Genomic DNA, 19,477 nt, shown 5'->3' on the forward strand with positions numbered 1-19,477 from the left:
TGCATAACTGATTTGTTTTTAAGTGCTTTATTCACACTAGATTTCAAACTAAGTTACATATAAGATGTCAGTGGTCAATATAACAGATAACAAAAACAGTATTTAAAAGTTTCGGTATCTTTATTATTTATCTATTTACATGGTTGTATGGTTGTGGGTGGCGTGGTGTGATGTCTAAAACTGCTTGCATCTGACAGTGAATGATATAAGTAGGTGTTGCACCAAGGTCCAGTGTAAGGTAAATAATAATTATCGTGAATTTTGAAACATGCAGACTTACTCTAGTCCAAGAATAAAAAATAATATTTCAGATATTTGCATAACAGTATGCATAAAACACCCCTGTAGGAGCTTTGTGCAAACTAGATTTCAAACTAAATCTCATGTTAAACGCTTTAAAAGTCAACAGTTACTGAGCGTTATGTCTTTGACCTCCTCGCTATGTGCGTGTGTGTTTTTATATACGATGTTTATTCTAGATGGGTTTATTGCGGGCCTTTGTGTTTTATTTTGAAACTCCCGAGCGGAAGCTAATTACTGCTACGGTAACTTCACGGACGTCTGAGGGGGGTAGGACATCCCTGACCGACCTGCACCGACTCCGCACCGCTCAGCGGCAGTAATGCAGCGTTTCCTTCCCCAGCCGCGGCGAAACACGGAGCAGAAGAAGGAGGCCGACGGCAGGCTGTGAACACTGCGGTACATGCGACCGTACAGCCGCTCTCTTCAGCCTGTGCTCGTTTTTCTTCCACAGCGGCGACGACACGGAGGAAGACGAGGCATCTGCGTTTGGGGTTTGAAGTGGCGGACGAGATATAAACGTATCCTGAATTCACGGCTTCCCGTTGAGGCCATCAGTAAGTATCCGTTCTGTGTTATTTTGGGTCTGCAGTGGATGAAACATGCTAATGTGATTTGGGTTCCGGTTGTGTTTATATAATATTAGGCTGGTAATCCTCCGGAGCAGCGCAGACGTTAGGGCTCACCGGTCAGAATTACATGAATAATTAGCCAGGATATGCCGCTTTTAAATAAACGCGTAAGCCTTTTAAATTCACCTTGCTGTTACTGCTGTTATCAGCTTTACCCTGTCAGTGCCTGTGAAGGTCTGCTCAGGAGACTGCATCATGCACAATTAACAGTGATATCGTACTACAAAGCCTGTGCCTGCTGCAGCACGCTGGGCTGTTACGTTATGCAGGTGTGATTTTAGATTCGCTGCTGTCCACGAGAAAAACATGCAACACAATCCACTCACCGTGCACGGTGAAGCCGCCTCCTTTCAGGCTTGCTGTCTTGTAGAAGTCATTTATGTATAAAAGTGTTATAACTGTATCAGAGGCGGACTGTAATAAGGATTCAGGCCAAGAATTTGACTTCATCTCAGGCCACTCTGTTCACAAACCACCGTGGACTGTTTGTTTTTTTCACACTAAACCTTTACTGTGCTCAAAATAATGCACTTTATACAGCGTGTCTGTTACTGCAAGTGAATTACTTCTAATACGACTGAAGGGATGTGGAGAGAAAGTGTGTAATCATAAGTTACCAGCAGCAATAATTAATCATGCTATTGCTGTTATTAACCTGATATTAAAAATGAATTTTTACATTTCATGACCTGCGTTTACAAGTGCCAGTTTAGTAGCTTTTTGTTTGCCTGCTTTATGTTTATGTGGGAGGAGAGGACCCAGCTTCCAAAAACAAAATGCCTCAATCCTCAAACATGTAGTTATACAAGGTCAACGACACAGAACAGTGAGCCGTTTGACCTTAAAGGTAGCTCATATATGCAAATTATCACCTTTAAAGTTCAGCAAAAGTGCACAAAAAATCTCCAAAACTGAAAAAAAGCTACAATAATGTAATTAAATTCATGTGAAAAAGAAGAAAACATGAAAAAGTTTCTGGGCATTTATTTATGGGACGCTCTCTAAAGATCCTGCCACAGCATTTCAATCAGGCTGAGGTCTGGGCTTTCTCAGACATAGATTTTCCTGATGTGCTCGGGATCGTTACAGTGTTTGATGACTCAATTTTGGCAAAGCTTTATCTGTCGGATGTTTGACTCTAGAATACTTTGGTATACAGAGGAAGTTTTGGTCGATTCAGTGACGGCGAGGTGCCCAAGTTCTGCGGCAGCAGTGGTACAAATCATGACCCCTCCACCACCGTGCTTGGCAGTTGGTATGGGATGTGTGTTTATTACCAAACATGGTGCTGCGTATTATGGCCACACATCTCCACGTTGCTGTCATCTATCCAAAGGATGTGGTTTGTTCAGAAGCAACTTTGCAAACCTAAGCTGTCCTGCAATGCTTTTTTATAGAGATGAACTCTTTCTCCTGGCAACACTTATAAATCAGTTGTACCTGTTTAGTCTTTTTCTAACTGTACAGTTATGAACTTTAACATTTAACATATTAACTGAGGCCTGTAGAGTCTGTGATGTAGCTCTTGGGTTTTTTGCCCATCACTGCACCGTCTGAATTTGGGTTATATTTGCCTCTCCTAGAATGATTGTGTCATTCTGATGACACACCTGAACACTCCACACCAGAAAACTGCCAAAACATTTGCTTTAAAGCTCACGTTTTTGACTGACCCATCCCCTCACTGCACCTTAAGCAGCATTTTTCTCTTTTTTGTCTCTTGTCCACCTGTCTTTTTCATCTTATTGCTCATTTAAGACCACTTAATTAGTATTGACAGAGAGGCAGTTAGACTTGTGATGTGCAGAGAGAGATGGCATCAGTGCATCGCACAGCCTGTATCTAGATAATACTGGAACATACATTCTTACGGGACAGAGCAAGTGTGAGGCGCCTTTCAGATTCAGTTATTCGACAAAAGTCAAGCTGCCTTGTACAGTCGGCCACTGAATTGTATAATTCCAAACAAAACTTGGTAACATGTTTCCAAAAATTGTGCATCTTGTTTTCACAAGTGAAAGAAGCCTTAGACGTCTTCACATGACATTGAGATTATGCCAGTAATACAGAGCTGTCTCAGTGTCTTTTTCAGGTAGGAATTGTTAGAAATTTCTTGTGCTGAAATTCTCTTTGCACTTTGAGCTGCACTATTTACGTGGCTTCACTGTTTAAAGTTGATTAGAGCCAGATGGATAATTGAAACATTGCTGATTTTTAGGAGTTATAGGATTGCACTTATCTTGTACCACCAGTATAAACCTTTAGTTTCCATTAACATCACTTTGCCGTTTGAAAAAAGGTTTGGTCTGCAGTTCTGCGAGTTTGCCCCGAAGGCACATTTTTCATGCAAACTTTAAGTGGACTCTGTTGTAACTGTCAACAAAGTGTCAACAAAGGCAGTAAGAGGCTATTCTGACATGTGGCGATACACGAGTACCCCCGAACGGTTGTTTGCGTGCGTGCTTGTTTTCATACCGTCACCATGGCAATCAAAGACCGTCTGAGTGTGTGTATGGTTTGCGGTCATGTTCATTCATATAAAGCAAACATGTTTTCCATTCCTAAAGGTATAGTAGTGGTGATTTGTGAGATCTGGCTTAAATGACTCACAATTTCCTTTTTACCAGTGCAGCACAAGTGGGATTATTTCACAGAACAGCAATGCAGGAGAAGCATGCTGCTGACAAACACTTGTTTTCATTTAAATGAATTACATGGCATCTGTTTGCAGCTCTGTGAGGCAAGCCACTTTGCTGATTTGCTGAGTTAAAGGGAGTAAGTGAGGTTTTTGCAAAATCCAGCTGCAGTAGTCAGCTAAAACGCAAGCCTGTCAGGGCTACCTTAGCAAATACTCCCAGCAACACTACACTAAGCCTCACTACATGTTTCATAAAAAAAAGTGCTGCAGTACTGCTCCCTTTGCTGAGGTGACAAGTTTTGAGTAAAAAACAGCTCAGACCGGGTGCTGCTGACCGCATGGCTAACTGTGTGTGAGCTGCAGGAATGCTGCATGCTGCTGTATGAGTGAACCCATGCAGCAGCAGAAGCAGCAGCAGGAGAACAGAGGCTGCTGCTACTCACACTAATAATTTGTTGCTGGCTGTCAGCGTGCTCTCCTTTCATGCTCCTGTAATGCAAACCCAGAGGCAACAGAACGGCTACCCATCACCTTCACACAGCCCCGTGTGGGCATAGCAAGCTTCTGTCAGCGATCCATATGTTCCCTGCCTTCTGGACACTGGCGTACGAACCCCAGTGAACGCACCAGTGCCCATTATGCGGATAAGACTCTAAAAAAAGAGAAAGCATTTCTTTAGGATTTGCAGGCTAATGGGCACTGATGAGAATACACATTTGAAGAAAACCACAGGGACCCAGTGCAACGTTGCTGAGAAAGTGCTGAATGTGAGCTTTACGTTCACGCTGTTTTGGTGTTTTTCAGCTCCTGCCACAGTGTCAGGAATTCTGATGTTCGGAGACCAAATGAGCCACTGCCAAACACCAAACTTGGCCGCATTGTCTCACTGGCAAGAGGAGTACCTGCTTGAATGATGAGTGGCTATTTTGAAGCAAAGTATTTGAATACGCAGGTTGGATGAAATGGAATCGCTCTGCATGCCTTCCCGAATATGTTTGCTTTCCCCAGCAGGACTGGGTTAGTGCTGCAAAAACACATTTCACCCTAGACTTGCTGTAAGAATGGTGTGCAGGGACATCAACTGTTCTCCTGATAACTGTTGCAATTACACAGGGAGGGGAGGGGGGGGTTCCTCGTAGTGCGATTATATATTGTTTTCACATATTTTTGGTGAGCGGTTTGAAACGAACACATTTCTCGATGGAGTAGAACGCTCCAGACTTCCCCGGTACTGCTTATCAAGCAGCTTCTGGTAAGCTCTGCATCTTTTGTCCGGTGCACTTTTCCTGAAAAACACCAGGCATCCTGTTTTCTTCTGCCTCACTTAGTTATTGATTAAAGTAAACAGCAGCTAGTATTTCAGAGTGTTGCGTCAGCCTGTCAGTCTCGTCAGCCCGTCGGGCTCTTGTGCGACACTTTGCAGACTCAACACCTTTGTCTCGTTCCTGTTTTGACCAAATATGAGTAAAATTCTTCTTCTCGTTTTGAGTTTTAAGAGAAAGATATGATACTGAGCTGAGATTAAAGATGTGTTTGCCTCTGAGTGAGCAGAAGGATATGACTATCTGACTGTATTTAGAGTACAGAAGTCCAAGTTCTGCAGGCCTGACATGGTGAAACTGTTTAAATCAAGCTCAAACAAATGCAACATTTATAGAAAAGTGCAGGAATTTCTCAGAACTGCAATCTGGAAAATGGAACTGAATGCAATAATTAAGCTGTACTGTAATTACAGCATTTATGCTTGCATGCAACAGCCTGTGTAATAACTTCTAAACAGAGTATCACTCGATACACATCATAAACTTGAGAATGACAATAGTTTGCATACAGAAAAATAATGTACATGCATTCATGTACAGCTTGTCGAGGCTTACTGCCCAGCCATTACTGACCACTGTATGTTTTTGTCTCCTGTGTTAAACACATTGAGTTTACATGTGAGGAAATGTGCTGCATAAATAAAATTGACGTTTCTATTGACACTCAAAGCCACACATATGATGTAACCACAGAGATAAAAGTTCACATTGTGTTGTTTTTACCTTTTCAGAAGTGAATTACGAGTACAAAACAGGTTTACAAACACATCTCCAACAAATGCTGGAGCGCTGTGTGAGATGTAAATAGCAGGAGAATGGAAACTCGATAATTTATTAAAAGTAGTACAAAGATAAGATGAAATGTTCAAACTGAGACTGTTTATTCTGGAAAATAAAAAGAGTTGTGAGTTCTGTCATTTTATTTTTCTTAGTGGTTTTTGTTTTGTTCACCGTGGCATCATTTCAGTATCAGACAGAGGCGCTGGCCAGCACAGAAACAGTCCACTGCTTTGGGGTCAACGGCTAAATTGATTTTAGCCTTTTAAAAGAAATCAATATAAAAATGCATTTAAAAACAAATCACGGTTTCTGTTTTGGGTTTGAAAAGTGTGATTTCTTTCTTACAATGTTTCCACAAATCAGTGAATGTTGCTAATTGTTGCCACGAGAGGAGCACAGTTAGACCGGAACAACTTTATTGAATGAGTGCTTTACGTAGTGAAACTTCAATCCAAGATGTTTTATATAATTCTTATTAAGCAGTAATAAGAAAGAGTTGTTTCGAAATTATTGTCACCACATTATTTATGGCTAAGGTTGTAAAAATCTACCATCGTTTTCGAGACAGGTTGCCAAAAGCTTTACGTAAACTGGTCTCTTCTGCGGAGCAGTGGTCCTTATTTTAAAGCTATTTGACCAGCTGTCATGCACCCCGATGTTTCAGCAGTGTAGCAGGGCAGAAAATCGCTAATAATTCTGCTGTGGTCATGTGTGGATCTGTTGTTGGTTTGTGCGAATTCTGCAGTGACAGTAATGTCTGTGGATGTGTGGGTGATTGAAAGGCTTTGTAAAGCGCTTTGTCCTCTTCGGCTTGAAAATCACGAGCATGAGCACAGCCCGCGTACCATGCAGTCCATGTCAGTTTCACATCTTTGCTACAAAATAATGAGGCCACAGATGACCTTGCTGTTTCACGTTTCACTGCAGCTGTCAGAAATGCATTTGTTCCTCGTCCAGTTCAAATTAGAATTGCAATCGATTTTTGACTTAATTGCACGCAAGGGGAGAGTTCAATCAATTAATCAGTCTGTGTAAAACATGCTTCTATACGATAATGTTTGCTAAGGGCTACTGTTCTGTGAGCTTACAGTAGAGAAGAGAAGGCACGAACTGGCTGGTATTAGTGCAAAGATCTTTGTTGCAGTGTTAGATAGTTGTGGTTTCTGTTATTAATTTGAATTACAAACTGAAACACTGGAGATGACAGGTTCAAGGGTATAAATTAATCTATGGTATGTTGCACAGATATAATGAAGGTTTAACAATGCAGTCTGGAAGTCTTTCTGCTCTTGTCACATCGTAGGACTTTTTGCTCAAGCTAAATTTAGGACCAGATATGGTTTCAAGTTTTTACATAATAATGCCAATGCGTAGGAAAAGTTGTAGCATAAATACCAAAAGCCTTTTTGATGCATTGCTGGATTTGCTGACAATACCCCAAAACCCCCAGTTCACGTTCTGTCCTGCTGCTTTGTCACTACAAAGTGTTGGCTTTGCAGTTTTCCTTGATGTACAAGGCACGCCATGCAAAGTGCACTTTGCATAAAAAAGAAAAACAAACCTGCAGGTGTAGACGCTTTCACCCGTGTCACCCTGTAGTGTTATGTGTTTTCAGCATTTCTTCATCACTTGGGGAATATGGGTCATTGTATGGTCTCTTTTAGAACTCGTTCTCAGGACATGCCGACCCAACCACATTACAACTTAGACGTGCTTATAGTCGTTCCACGGGGAAAGTTCTCTGTCATGACAGAGAGAGGAAGGGAGGGGCAAAAACATGTTGAAAAGTAGAGATAATTGAGATGTTGATGATCTCACTTAATGTTGTACTCAATAAAAACAACATAACTAGTTAACAAATGAAGAAAGATGTGCCTTGCTGTCCACAAGACCGGTTAATTGCACTGTAAAAAGGATGCAAATGCAAAGTTGCACAAGCCGCTCCTATCTGATGTTGGAATAATGTGCTGGGACAGGTTATGGATGCTGGGTGAGGGAGTGTGTATATCCTTTTTTTTGTTACAGAGCAAAAATCTGCCTCCAGGCCATGTCCACACTAGTATGTTTTTTAAATGCATAACTTCTGCCATCCACACTACTCTGGCATTTTAGAACTCCAAAAGCTGGGTTTTGGAAATGCTGACCATTTTTTGAAAACTCCGGGGCTTTCTGGATTAATAGTCTCCAAATGTTTCCAGAGAAATGGAGACTTTTGGAAACAATGACACACCTACCAATGTTTCACTGATTGGGGCATAATCACTGGGATTTTACCTCGCTTGATTCGTCACACTCCTTTGAAATGTAATAGTCCCAGAAAAAAACAGGCATCAGCCCTGACTGTCAGACGTTAATTCAGTCTGAATACTGAATTCCTACCATTGCTCGCTGTGTACAGTTAACTTATGAATATTATTATTCAACTACTAACATGGATATGCAGTGAGAGTGTCGACTATAACGGTCACATTGGTATCTCCTACAGGCCTGCAGTCAGGATGCCGTTGTGGCAGTCGTCAGTGTCGGTTAGCTGCTGGAGAGACTCGTATCTAACATCTTGAACTGCGGCTGGGAACAATACCATATTTTCTGCAGTATAAGGCGCCCTTAAAATCCTTTAATTTTCTCAAAAATCGACAGTGTATACATTCTGGTTGTGCTTACTAGCGTCGAACCGATTTTATGTGGTACACGGCGCTCAAAAATGTTGTAGTACGACTTTGGTAAGCTACAAAGCCGCACCACTTCATGGATTGTCGGAGCATTACGGCTGCCGTAGTCAGGAGCCTCGCGGAGTAATCTGGGTCCAAAACTCCATCTGCTTCAGGTCCCAAAGTCAAATGAACACTGAGAGTTAAAAACAGTCTGAATTCTTTTATTTTAAATAAAACGATCAGTGTTGATGCTTTACCAGGTGTAAGAACTAAGTTTAACATCCAGGCATCCATGAAAACTATTCCCAACAACATGGGAATAGAGCAGCTGCGAGAGAATTCAACATTAATGAATCAATGCAAGAAGAATGGGTTGAGTAATGTTTGACTTATATGACTGTTTTGTTTCACTTAATGCGCCTTATAATCCGGTGTCTCCTATGGTCCGAAAAATACAGTAGTTGTTGCTTTGGGTTTTTGCAGACCTCTGGGTGCTCTAACCAGAACCCACTGCAGATAGAGAGGTGCAGAGGCTGCAGAGCACAACGGGGACTACTGTCACGACGGTGGAGCTGAAATCCATCCACACATTAAGACACTAGCTGGAGAGGCAACCGATTTTTCTCCTTTGCACGTTGTCTCAGAGAATGTGGTTTTATTTATTTAAGCAATAAAAATAAAGCACAGGTGCAACTCCTGTGGCATGCATGCTCACACATGCCCTCTTGCTTTCACATATACAGTGTAATTCTGTGTGAAACGCTGGGTTGTTTTCAATTTCAGTTCAACACTTTAAAAAAGTAAACACATTGCCAACGATGCCAAAGACAGTTTTTTTCTCCATGCCTTAATCCACTGTGGACCTACATCAAATTACTAAACTAGGCCACGCAAACACAGAAGTTGTGCCAAAGTAATCTTAGACCTTTCCGTCAGAAACAGAAGCCTAAATGGAGGATTTGTTTGTGTCGGATTCTTTAGTCCATGGATGAGCGTGTACTGAGGGAAAAGACAACAAGCTGTCATCTTGGAGAATGACATGATATGGATACTTGGTAAGGGTTTTTGCAAAGGAAGCAGCACGACCCTGGTTTGTATAGCCGAGACATAATGTGCTTGCCTGAAGTGTGCAACATCGATGCTGCTCCATCAGCCCTGTCACCAGATTGTGAAGAGAGAAAGTTACAGGTTATGGCCGTTGTTCATATAGCAAACATTAAGCAAGACACTTGTGTGTGCATGATGTACATTAGTCTCACGTTAGGGAAAACAGTAACCTTTAAAGGTGAGGCGTTGGGTATGTTGTGAGTGTGCACAGATGGCGACAGTTGAACACGAGGAGAGCCTGCACCTTTTCAAAGGTGTTTTATAACCTCTTTCTGCATTCGCTGGAGATGAGTTCTCAGTGAAAACAGAAGAAAGGGCTAATGCACATGCCAGACACGGTTATCACCAGAGCGTAAATGTGACATTACAGTCAATGCTGTACACACACATGCATGCTAGCACTACAAAGGGCAGGACACGGAAGACCTCTGGGTCTGCGGCTCGTCATAGTTAACTGGATCACTCAGCTGCAGAAATGCTCCACAGGCTAGCCTTCAGAGTATTGACAGGTATTAGGTTCACTAGTCTCTTTTTGTTTTGACTATGTGTGTGAAAAATTGTTTAGCCAGTTTCTTCTCCACTCCTAAAGAAGGAGGGAATTGTCAGGTCAAGCTAAAAAAAAAAGATCTAATTTATAGGTTGATGTGTTGCTATTAGTGGTAGTAGTATGACAGAGAGTGTGTGCAGAGATTTTTTATCCATCCTTTTTCAGAGTGGTGTTCCTGCAGGATTACCATTGTTGGCTTAAAGCTGTGCAGCACTGTGCCAGATTTCCTGCATGGGGCCATTTTAGATGAGTGATAGATAGTTATATAGCTGATCTGTGGGAAATGTTACTTTTTTTAAGCTGGTGTGTAGCAGAGATATAAAAGTTTGTTTCCACCAATAGGAACCCCATATTTAGGTCTATTAAGCCAGCCCGACAAAAGTTTCCCTGTTTAAACACAGAGCGAGAAATCAGCTCGTTTGAAAAACAAAAACAATGCATTTGGATATCTTTTACATTTTTGCACAATTATTAGGCTACAAGTTTCTAAATGATGCAAAAGTCTGTAATTTGGATCTTTCAGGTTAGCATGAGAATTTACATTTTGTGTCCTTTATGAAAAGACTCAACACAGCTGTCAACCATCTGGATTATAGCACACAGCATTAGGCAATGATTTTAGCATCACACACCAGGAAGGTAGTGGAGTAGTTGGAACATTTGCATGATCCCAGATTAAAATAAACAGACTCGATTCATTTTGAAGAACTGGTGTAAAATCACAGATGCAGGGGTGGGGTTTCCTGTCCTTTCTACTAACAGAGTATCAACGTGAGTTACGACCCAATGCAGTCACCGAATCTGACTTTTTATGGAAGCCTGGACTCAAGCACTGATAAAACCAATTAACAAAAATATAAAACTTTCATTGTCCTTGAAATTCGCTACTGTGACGCATTGTGGGATTTTAATGCCAGTGTAGTGTCCTGTGCTTGCATACTCTATTGTTCCCTTAGAAATAAAATGTGCCTCACATACTATTGTGTATGCATTAATAATATTAATAATGATAGTGATAATAAAAACATCTGCAATATTTTATTTTATTACATAATAATTTTCATTGAAGCTGAGCACTATCTTAGTCAGCAGAAGCTGCACCTGCAGGTCGTTGCAGGCAGTTTGAGAAAAAACATTCTTCTCCCGTTAGCTTCTCCTTATTTGTCAAAGTCAGGAAAGCTGTAAACCATCAGGTGATGTTTTTCACATTTAGAAGAATTATTTAGTAGTTTTGCAATTTATCTTAAGGTTGTGCGTCCGTTTGAAAGTTTTAATTCATCAACAGGAGAACACATGAATAAATAAAGTGCATGATACTGTAGGGGGCCTGCTGTAGTTCTCATTTATGGTCGCACTCATTCAGAGGTGCATCAACTTTGCGATGTAGCGGCAACTTATTTCATTACCTCTGTGATTGTTAATTAGGTACTTATACTTGACAATATTATGTTAGTTATTCATAAATATTTGTCTACAGTATCAAATTATTAAGGGTTTATTTTGTTACAAAGAAGCTTCATGTCCACAATCATTTGTTTAGCTTAGCAGCCTGACTCATTAATCTGGCTAATGTATTTAAGTGTTTCCAGCATCACTGGGAGCATAAAGAGAAAACAAAGCTGCTGTTATTTTTAGTCATTACCAACAACAGCACCTCAGTAATTTGATGAATTAACGTAAAAACCTATACAGGCTCACATGTGTGAAAAGCTGCAGCGATCAGTCGGTCCTGATAAATGGTGCGTTCCTCTTTTCCCAGTTTGAGCCTCTCAGATGATTCTTACATACACGCAGGTTTCATCAAATTTATTAGAACATCTGTTCTAAAAACAAGAGGGCACAAATATTTAAGTCTGTCAAACTTGTTTAAAACTAAAAATGAACTTTATTCACTCTGAAGAGTTAATCCAGGCTAACTTTCAGCCACTAAAATAATTTCATGTTCAGAAATGCAAGTAAATAATTTAGCATTTTAATCAAAAACGAATAACATGCTGTACTGTTTTGTTTTTTTCAGGTTTTTTTGGTAAACAGTACATTTTAAAATTCAGGGATAAAAACAAGAATTATATTTTAACATTAAAAATACAGTTTTGATTAAAGAGCTTGTGCACGCTGGTTGAGCAACCATTACAGAAATATAAACAGCTGTGAATTTAAGGCAGCTGTGGCATAAACCTTGCACTGGGTGGTGGTCTGATAAATTTGCTCAGCACTGTATATCACAGTAAACTAAAAACTGTCACTGAGGGATCGATTATTTTGTGTCTTTGTGTATTTTACAGTCCCTGTAAATATTTGGAAGAATTTTCAAATTTGTTAAGTCTCCTTATTCAGCCACCAAAGTGAGATTTAAATGTATTGAAATTCTAATTGTATTTCATGTCTATATCTGTATCTGTAGGTAGTTTATATATATATATTCCTTTTGTGTGTATTTATTTTTAATATTTTCAATATTTTTATGCACCATGACAACTTAAATGTTCCTTATTTGTGTACCAACCAAAAGAAAATTAAATCTGTTTCTCGTGCTATTCAAAACTGTAAGTTGCAGGATAAGAACGAGTGTGGACACATGCCACATTTAAAGTAGCAAACACAATACTTCTGCAGTAATTAAGTAGTAGACGTACTACTAGGTGGCCTGGTGGCTCAGAATGAATCTGTTAGAGGGTTTAATCACTAAAAAATGTGTAGAATTGTTTATTTTTGTCTGCTGTCCTTTGACTTTATGTGCAGGATAAGAATATAAGTTATATGTGTTAAAACCAAATGGCATGTATCAGTTTTAACAAGTATTTTACATTTTTACTTCTAAGCCTCGTCACCTAACCCAGTTAAAACATATTACTTTAAAGGCTTTCCCAGATTCTCACACTCTGGATGGAAGTGAAGTGGACCCCCCCCCCCCTGTGTGAACCTTTATCACATTCAGATCTCCAGAGTACTGGAAAAAAATACCGAAAAACATGTTGCCTCACAGTGAGCTGCCAGGATAAGTGCAGTGTTATATGTGTTTTTCCTGCACCGTGTTGGGCAGGCTTTGTGAGCACAGACATTCGCACATAGGTTCACGTCATGTGGATCACCTCAGAAAACACGGATTGGGTCATAATGTGGCTCTACGTGTATTCACTCTGGACTATTCTAAGACTATTAATAATGCAAGCACATGGAATAGCTGTGAAAACACATATTTTTTCTTTCTAGTTTTATAAGTACTACTCTTCTGCTTGGACACAATCAGAGTAAATCCGCTGCCCACGGACAATGAATTCTTTAAGTGAGTCTGCAGCTGGATAAGTGAATGAATGAAGTACCCTCTCTTCCCTGTGCCTGTCCTTTTCATATTCATCAACCTTCTCCTTTTCCTTCTTCTCCGTATTCTTTGGAGCTCTGCAGAGCCCTTGGTGATATGTCTATATATAGAAAAAAGGAGGAGCTTTATTATGAAAAATAGAGTGCCTTTAGTGCGCCGTCCCGGGGACGTCACTGGAGCTCTCCATTTTTTAAAGGGTTAATGATGCGCACATACAGGCAGTGGAGTGTTTTGTCTGTGCCGGACTGACTCAGGGTGACGAGGTCGAACTTTGGCAGACAGACTTCCTCAATTAACCACAACACCTTCTGGCTAAATGCCCTTTGTGAAAGGACAGTCTTTCTAGCACCTCCCTTGTGTTTTTGCATGGCTATGAAGTTTAAGAAGTGGGCAAAAGGTGAACGATTGAGGGTGGAAATATGTTGTCAGTCTATTGGACCCCTGTTTTGGACATCCATGGGAGAATTCCAGAAGATGTCATTTATCAAGTAACCAATTAAACTCTATACTGAACATTTAAATATTTTTAAGTTATTAAAAAAATCAAACAACTGCTTCTGGTTGTTTGATTGAGCTCTAAAATGTGCCTAACTGTATGACTGCCACTGTCATATATGATAAGAATGCATCACTCGCTGTCAGGCATAGGGATGATAAAGCAGGGGGGTTGTTTTTGAATAGTTTTGAATAGTCAAGTAGTTCCCAGTGAATGCTGAATTAATTGCCAGCTCTTGTGTTTATCATTATCGCAGTAAATATGTAGGTCAGTGTACTTATTTACTTTATTTTCATGATATGATTTATCTTGGCATTTGTTTAAGTCCTGGCTGGCTTTTCAAATCTACTTAAGGATAAGTCACCTCACTCTTTTACTGGGGATTGTGCCTCTGTGTTAGCCTGAAATAACTGCCCGGGGCAGTAATCCAGATCGCTGCCCAGTGGTGCTTGCCTAGAACGACTCTGGTAACAATCATTTCTAATACAGAAATGTAACTAATTAGCCCGATGTGATAATGATTACTCTGTGGCAACAGCACCAGTTCATCCAATAAATCATCTGTTTTTTCTCATGGAAGCTTTGGCATTTGTTAATAATCGGAAGAAAGTTTTTTAGGTCTGTCATACCTGCTTATGCTTTCTAAACTTTGATTGGACGGCAGTTTTAGTTAGCAAACAGTCCATTGGTGGCATTTCTTGAAATCTGCAAGCGATGTTGATCAGTGGATGAAAATGTCGGTGTTTTTCTCTAGTCAGCTGTTTGTAGAGGTGATAGAGATGCTACACTGGAGCATAACACGGTTCAGAGAAAAAGGAGTTTGGGGGGGGTTCTGGGAACAGAGCATAGCAGGTGCTGCCAGTCCATGGGGGCATATTTGTGTACTCTGCTCACTCAGTGGGAACATTTTAATTTGATCCCTTTGTTTCTATAAAACAGGTCAGGATTTGTTCTGGCCCTGGGCAATTTGTGTCAGTGCTTGTAAAGAAACTGTTGTACTGATGCAGGAGTGGTGCGTTGTCAGAATCAGTCATCAAGCTGTGCCTGGTGTATTTGGTTAGGAGGTGCTGCTGTAAGAGTTCGCTTTGAATTCATTTGCAACACATCGCATTCTTTAGGGCAGTGGAAACACTCAAGAAGTAACACCGTGCCGCATTGGGGGAAAAAACACAAAGGCCTTGCTGTGGGCTCCGTGATATTAATCTAATGCACATTCTTTCATTCTGAGGGTAATAATGACAGGTCTTTCAGTTGGTGGAAGTTTGTTCAGCACGCAGCCTGTGCTTGCCACAGATAACGACAGCATTGTTTTTTTCACAGTGGAAAATCTGTGCACGTCACAGTGGAATGTTCTCCATTCTGACTTTACGTGCCTAAAGTTGCAACTCAGTTTCTCTCCTAAGCCAAATTCATTCCTCAGTAGCACTTTTTGGAGAAATAGATAGAAATTAAAGTTTGTGTGTAAGTAAATTAGAGCAGATGGATCGAATAATCTGCACAGTCATGTCTCGATTTCCTTTAAAAAATATTTGTGAATCTTTGGGCTACGCAGACTGATGCTTTCTGTCCCCGTCTGTGGCACTTATAGTGAGAGGTTTCCCTCTAATTAATAGTCCAGTGAGTGCGAATCGTTAGACGAGAACTGTGACTCATGGCTGATTTTAAAATCTTTGCAACCATCACACCCTGTACCGATGACAGATTTTAGTTTTTCTTTTGGAGAAGTCTAACAAAATATTAAGGCAACTCTTTCTCGCAGCTTTTGCTGCTCTAACATTTTAATGTCACCTTAGAAAAATTACATTTCCTTTTTAAATAGCAGTTTTTCTTATTTTCAGACTTTCCATAACTTTCTGTGAATAATCAATACAGTGTGGAAGATTAATTGGCTAAACCGACACTTTTCTAAGTGGAATTCTTACTTCTCCTATAATTTAACTGAAAATTCAGAGATTTTGTTCCTGTTCTTTACTTTTTTGTTCATGTGCGCGCTTCCTGTGTAAAATCTCCACAATCTTTGTGAGTCTTTGTTTTCATGCTTTCTGTCAGTTTTGGTTCAGGCTCGCTGTGACTGTGAGACCACCCTTCTGCCTCACTGTCTCTCATTCAGTTTGGTGTAGAAGTTGAAAAAGCAGCACTCCTGCTGCTCCTCAGTTTCACACTTGAAACATTCCCAGTATCCATGTGTAGCTGGTTGTTAAGTGTTTTGGTATAACGTATGATAGATTTCGTACCTGGGCACACACGCTATACGTGAGCCGTCACAAAGCTGGTTTTGGTTGCTTTAACTTGAAATGTTTAACTGAGCTTCAGTAATGAAGCTTTTTCTAAAGGGAGATGTCTAAAAGACAACTGCTGTAGTTCACAGCCCTCCAGCTCTCTTCCCAAGGATGCTTAAAAATGCAGCTGAGGAGTGAGGCTTGGGGATGTGGGGACCTGAGACTGACTGACTGTCAGTCACAGTATGAAAGGCATGAAAAGCAAGGCAGCATTGTTGGTGTCAGAGTTGTGATCGCTCTGAGAGAAAGGCGAAGAGTCCTCTTAGGGTCATTAAAGGCTCTCTGACAGGGAAACCTTCTGCAGTGCTTCCCACAGAACTAGATTGTATTTGTATGGGCAAAATATAAACAAAACATGTATATACTTTGTGACAATAAAAAACATTGTAATCATGCTGTGGATATATTCCAACTACTCCATCCAGGAATACAGCTGATGATGGAAGTCCTTGCTGTGCACTGTTGCGACGGTGTGCTCGGTGTAGCGACACGTGAAGAAGTTCTCCATCTGCTGCAGGTTCTGTCAGAAGTGAAATGCAAAAGACAAAATACCTTCTGAAGAGACAGCTGGCTGATATCGAGGAAAGCCACAAGAGAAAGCTTCCAAACCACCGTTACAGAAACGACCAGAGGTGTGTTCATTACTACGTTTATCCTTAAATGTGCTGTTCTGGTGGACGAATAAAAGAATAATCTTCAAACAAGGTGTAAAAATCGTGTTCGCTGTTAGTAGGATGGTAACTCGCTTGTGACTAGACAACATCAGTGGTTGCACGTTGACTGCACTGCAACCGATTGCAAGTAGTTGATCACTTTTGACTGCAAGACAATTGCACAGGTTGCCCAGAGTTTGTGCGTGCATGCTGGAGATACAACCGGCCTCCGAACGGTCCAACTGTGACTGACTCCAACCGTTGTTTTCCCGAACGTGACTGTGGCATAAATAAAGACTATGTGTTGATAGCTTGCGAGCAGCGCTACAGTTTGCCTGTCTGAATGTTTTAAGCTTGCCTGTTCAGTGAGGTATCCGTACAGTCTGTCAACTCTGTATGTATTATTAAGGTCTGAATGTCGCACAAATTTATGGTAACCTCGTGTGTTTATGACCAACTTTGGTTTGCTGCTGGCACTTATCAGTCCCACTAATGCTTAGCTGCATGCCTGTGCTAAGCAGAGCCACAAACTGTGCTCACAATTATCGTTTTGACAGACTTGAACCAAACAGTGAATTTTCTGGAGGGGAAAAACACATTTTTCCATATAACATGATTTTTTTTCATGTTATATGGACATACCGACTTTAACATGATAGTACTGTTTCAGTTAGGGTTTGCAGTCGTGTGTCAGTACTGAATTCACACCCAGTCGTGATGAAAGGTGAAAAGTTACTACAGTGTAAGACCAGGGTGCCCTTGCAGTTGAGTAGTTTTGGGTGAAGGCCTGCTATGCTGTCACTTTAGCTCTGGCCCTCGTCCTTTGGCTCCTTATCTGGCAAGTGTCAGTAAGAAATTCATCACTGGCAGCTGATGAGATGCTTCTACACTTTGTATCTCATTGTGGTGCTGGTTTATGGGAGCTGATAATTACAAATACAACATGGGTATTAATTATGAATCATTAATGTTTTATTTTTTAGTTCAGGGGCTCCTCTTGTGTCACTTTGAATTTTTCTTTCTGTCAGTTTTTCATTTGCTTGCTTTCCTAAACCCTCTATGGGCCGCTGCATGCACCGCAGCAGACACACACACACACTCACACATTTTTATTCCCAGGGTTGAGAAGTTATCTCTCAAGGCAACATGCTTCCTCGTTCAGACCGAGTGGTGATGAAAGATGTGCCTAAATTAGGATGTCTTGCTTTAGCAGTGCAGGTGTAAGTTTTTAGCACCTCTCCCAAATCTTACACGTTTCAATCGTGCACTGAGTGCGGCTGAACTTTTCATTATCAGGTTTTTTTTTTCTTGCAGAAAGAGTCTCGCACTTCCATCAACACCTTTATATTGCAGTATGTGATTAAACCTCCCAGCACGTCCTTTGAGGACATTTTTCGTAGATTTTGTTTTTCATAAGTGAAAATCTTTTCAAGAGTCCTCAAGAGGGTTCGTGGGTATTAAATTAAACTCACCAAGTTAGAATATGGAGTCAATGGTGTACTCATTAATGTCATGCGGTGGTAAGAAATGCTTGACAGCCATTGGATGCCTAATAAATTTCTCTTTAATGCTAAAGTGGCTCTTGAAACAGATTCCCAAAGGACATGCTTGTGGGGGAAAAATCAACTTTCTTTTGCTTTTTTTAATTTTAATTTGGATAAACCTGGACTCATTCTAAAAAAAAACCATTCTCCTATTATCACCTGCTTCTAAGGCCTCCACGTCTATCAGTGCAGTTGCAGACAAAGTGAATGTACAAGGATGACTGCCATTTGAGTCAAAGCTGTGTTGTAACCCAACCTGATGACCTAAATGAACAGACTGGAGAGCTTTCAGGCAGTGACAGTGACCCGCACGCATGCCTAAGAAGTGCTGCCTTTAAATGGCAGTGTAAATGGTGGTGAAAGTCTGGGAACAACACTTTCAGTAAGGCTGGTTTGTTTGGGATTAGTGGGCCAGATGGCTGCTTCTCTGCGCACGTCCATTTAAATGTGTGCAGTTGCTTGATTTGTTTGTCTGAAGACACTTACAATGAGTACAGTAGTAAAATAAACAAAGCATTACTCAAGTGAGCAATGGTCAAAGCCACAGCGGGCGATTGCGGTTACAAATATTACTGTGCTGCTTAAAGAGCTTTGTGAGACATAACAAAAGCGGGAGCGGTGAAAAGAATTAGAGCTAGAGAGTGCATAGCCTTCAAACATGGCATGATTACACAAAGACCTCTCTAATGAGAGATCCACGCTTCAGAGGGAAGTGCTTCGTTTTAAGGAAAAGGAATGCTTGCTTTTTTTGGGCATCTCTGCTTTTGTGTTGAATCAAGCAGCTTTTGTTGCAGCTTGTTTCCTTTCTTTGGGCATGACGGAGGTCTTTTTTTGGATTTGATGACCGGTCGTCTAACCATTCGCGCTAATGTGACGTTGTCTTTACAGCTTCAAGAAATACAGGATTATTTTAAGTTTTGAATTTAACCCATTGTTCAAGTCATTACAGATTCCAATTTTCAATTTCCTGAGAAAGTTGTGCAGTTTTCTAGACGCCTCTATGAAATATTAATTAGAATCCAGTCGTAAAGTCTGACGTCACTAGCCGTGTCTGGGCCTAAACTGCGCTGCAGGTCCATATATCAAACGATCACTATGGCATTACTGAGAGTTGAAAAACTGTTTAAAGTCTTTCATCTTTAATAAAATGATCAGCGTTCTGCTCTACCAGGTGTAACAATTAAGTTTAACATCCAGGCATCC

The 19,477-nt window shown here is 40.7% G+C and overlaps 1 protein-coding gene across 3 annotated transcripts in view; it reads left to right on the top strand.

Moving 5' to 3' along the window:
- The first annotated feature begins 554 nt into the window (after positions 1–554).
- adarb1b (adenosine deaminase RNA specific B1b) overlaps positions 555–19,477 on the top strand; it is a 121,834-nt gene continuing 102,911 nt past the window's right edge. For 2 of the 3 annotated variants that reach the window (XM_005751112.1, XM_005751114.1), the window contains exon 1: positions 555–857. The gene's annotated coding sequence lies outside the window, so the exon portion shown is untranslated. Of the gene's footprint in view, positions 858–16,649; positions 16,710–19,477 lie in introns of those variants that run through there. The other variant, XM_005751113.1, reaches the window with a different exon arrangement.

This window comes from Pundamilia nyererei, unplaced genomic scaffold, assembly GCF_000239375.1.
Source record: "Pundamilia nyererei isolate P.nyererei 1_Seehausen unplaced genomic scaffold, PunNye1.0 scaffold00300, whole genome shotgun sequence".
Taxonomy (NCBI): Eukaryota; Metazoa; Chordata; class Actinopteri; order Cichliformes; family Cichlidae; genus Pundamilia; species Pundamilia nyererei.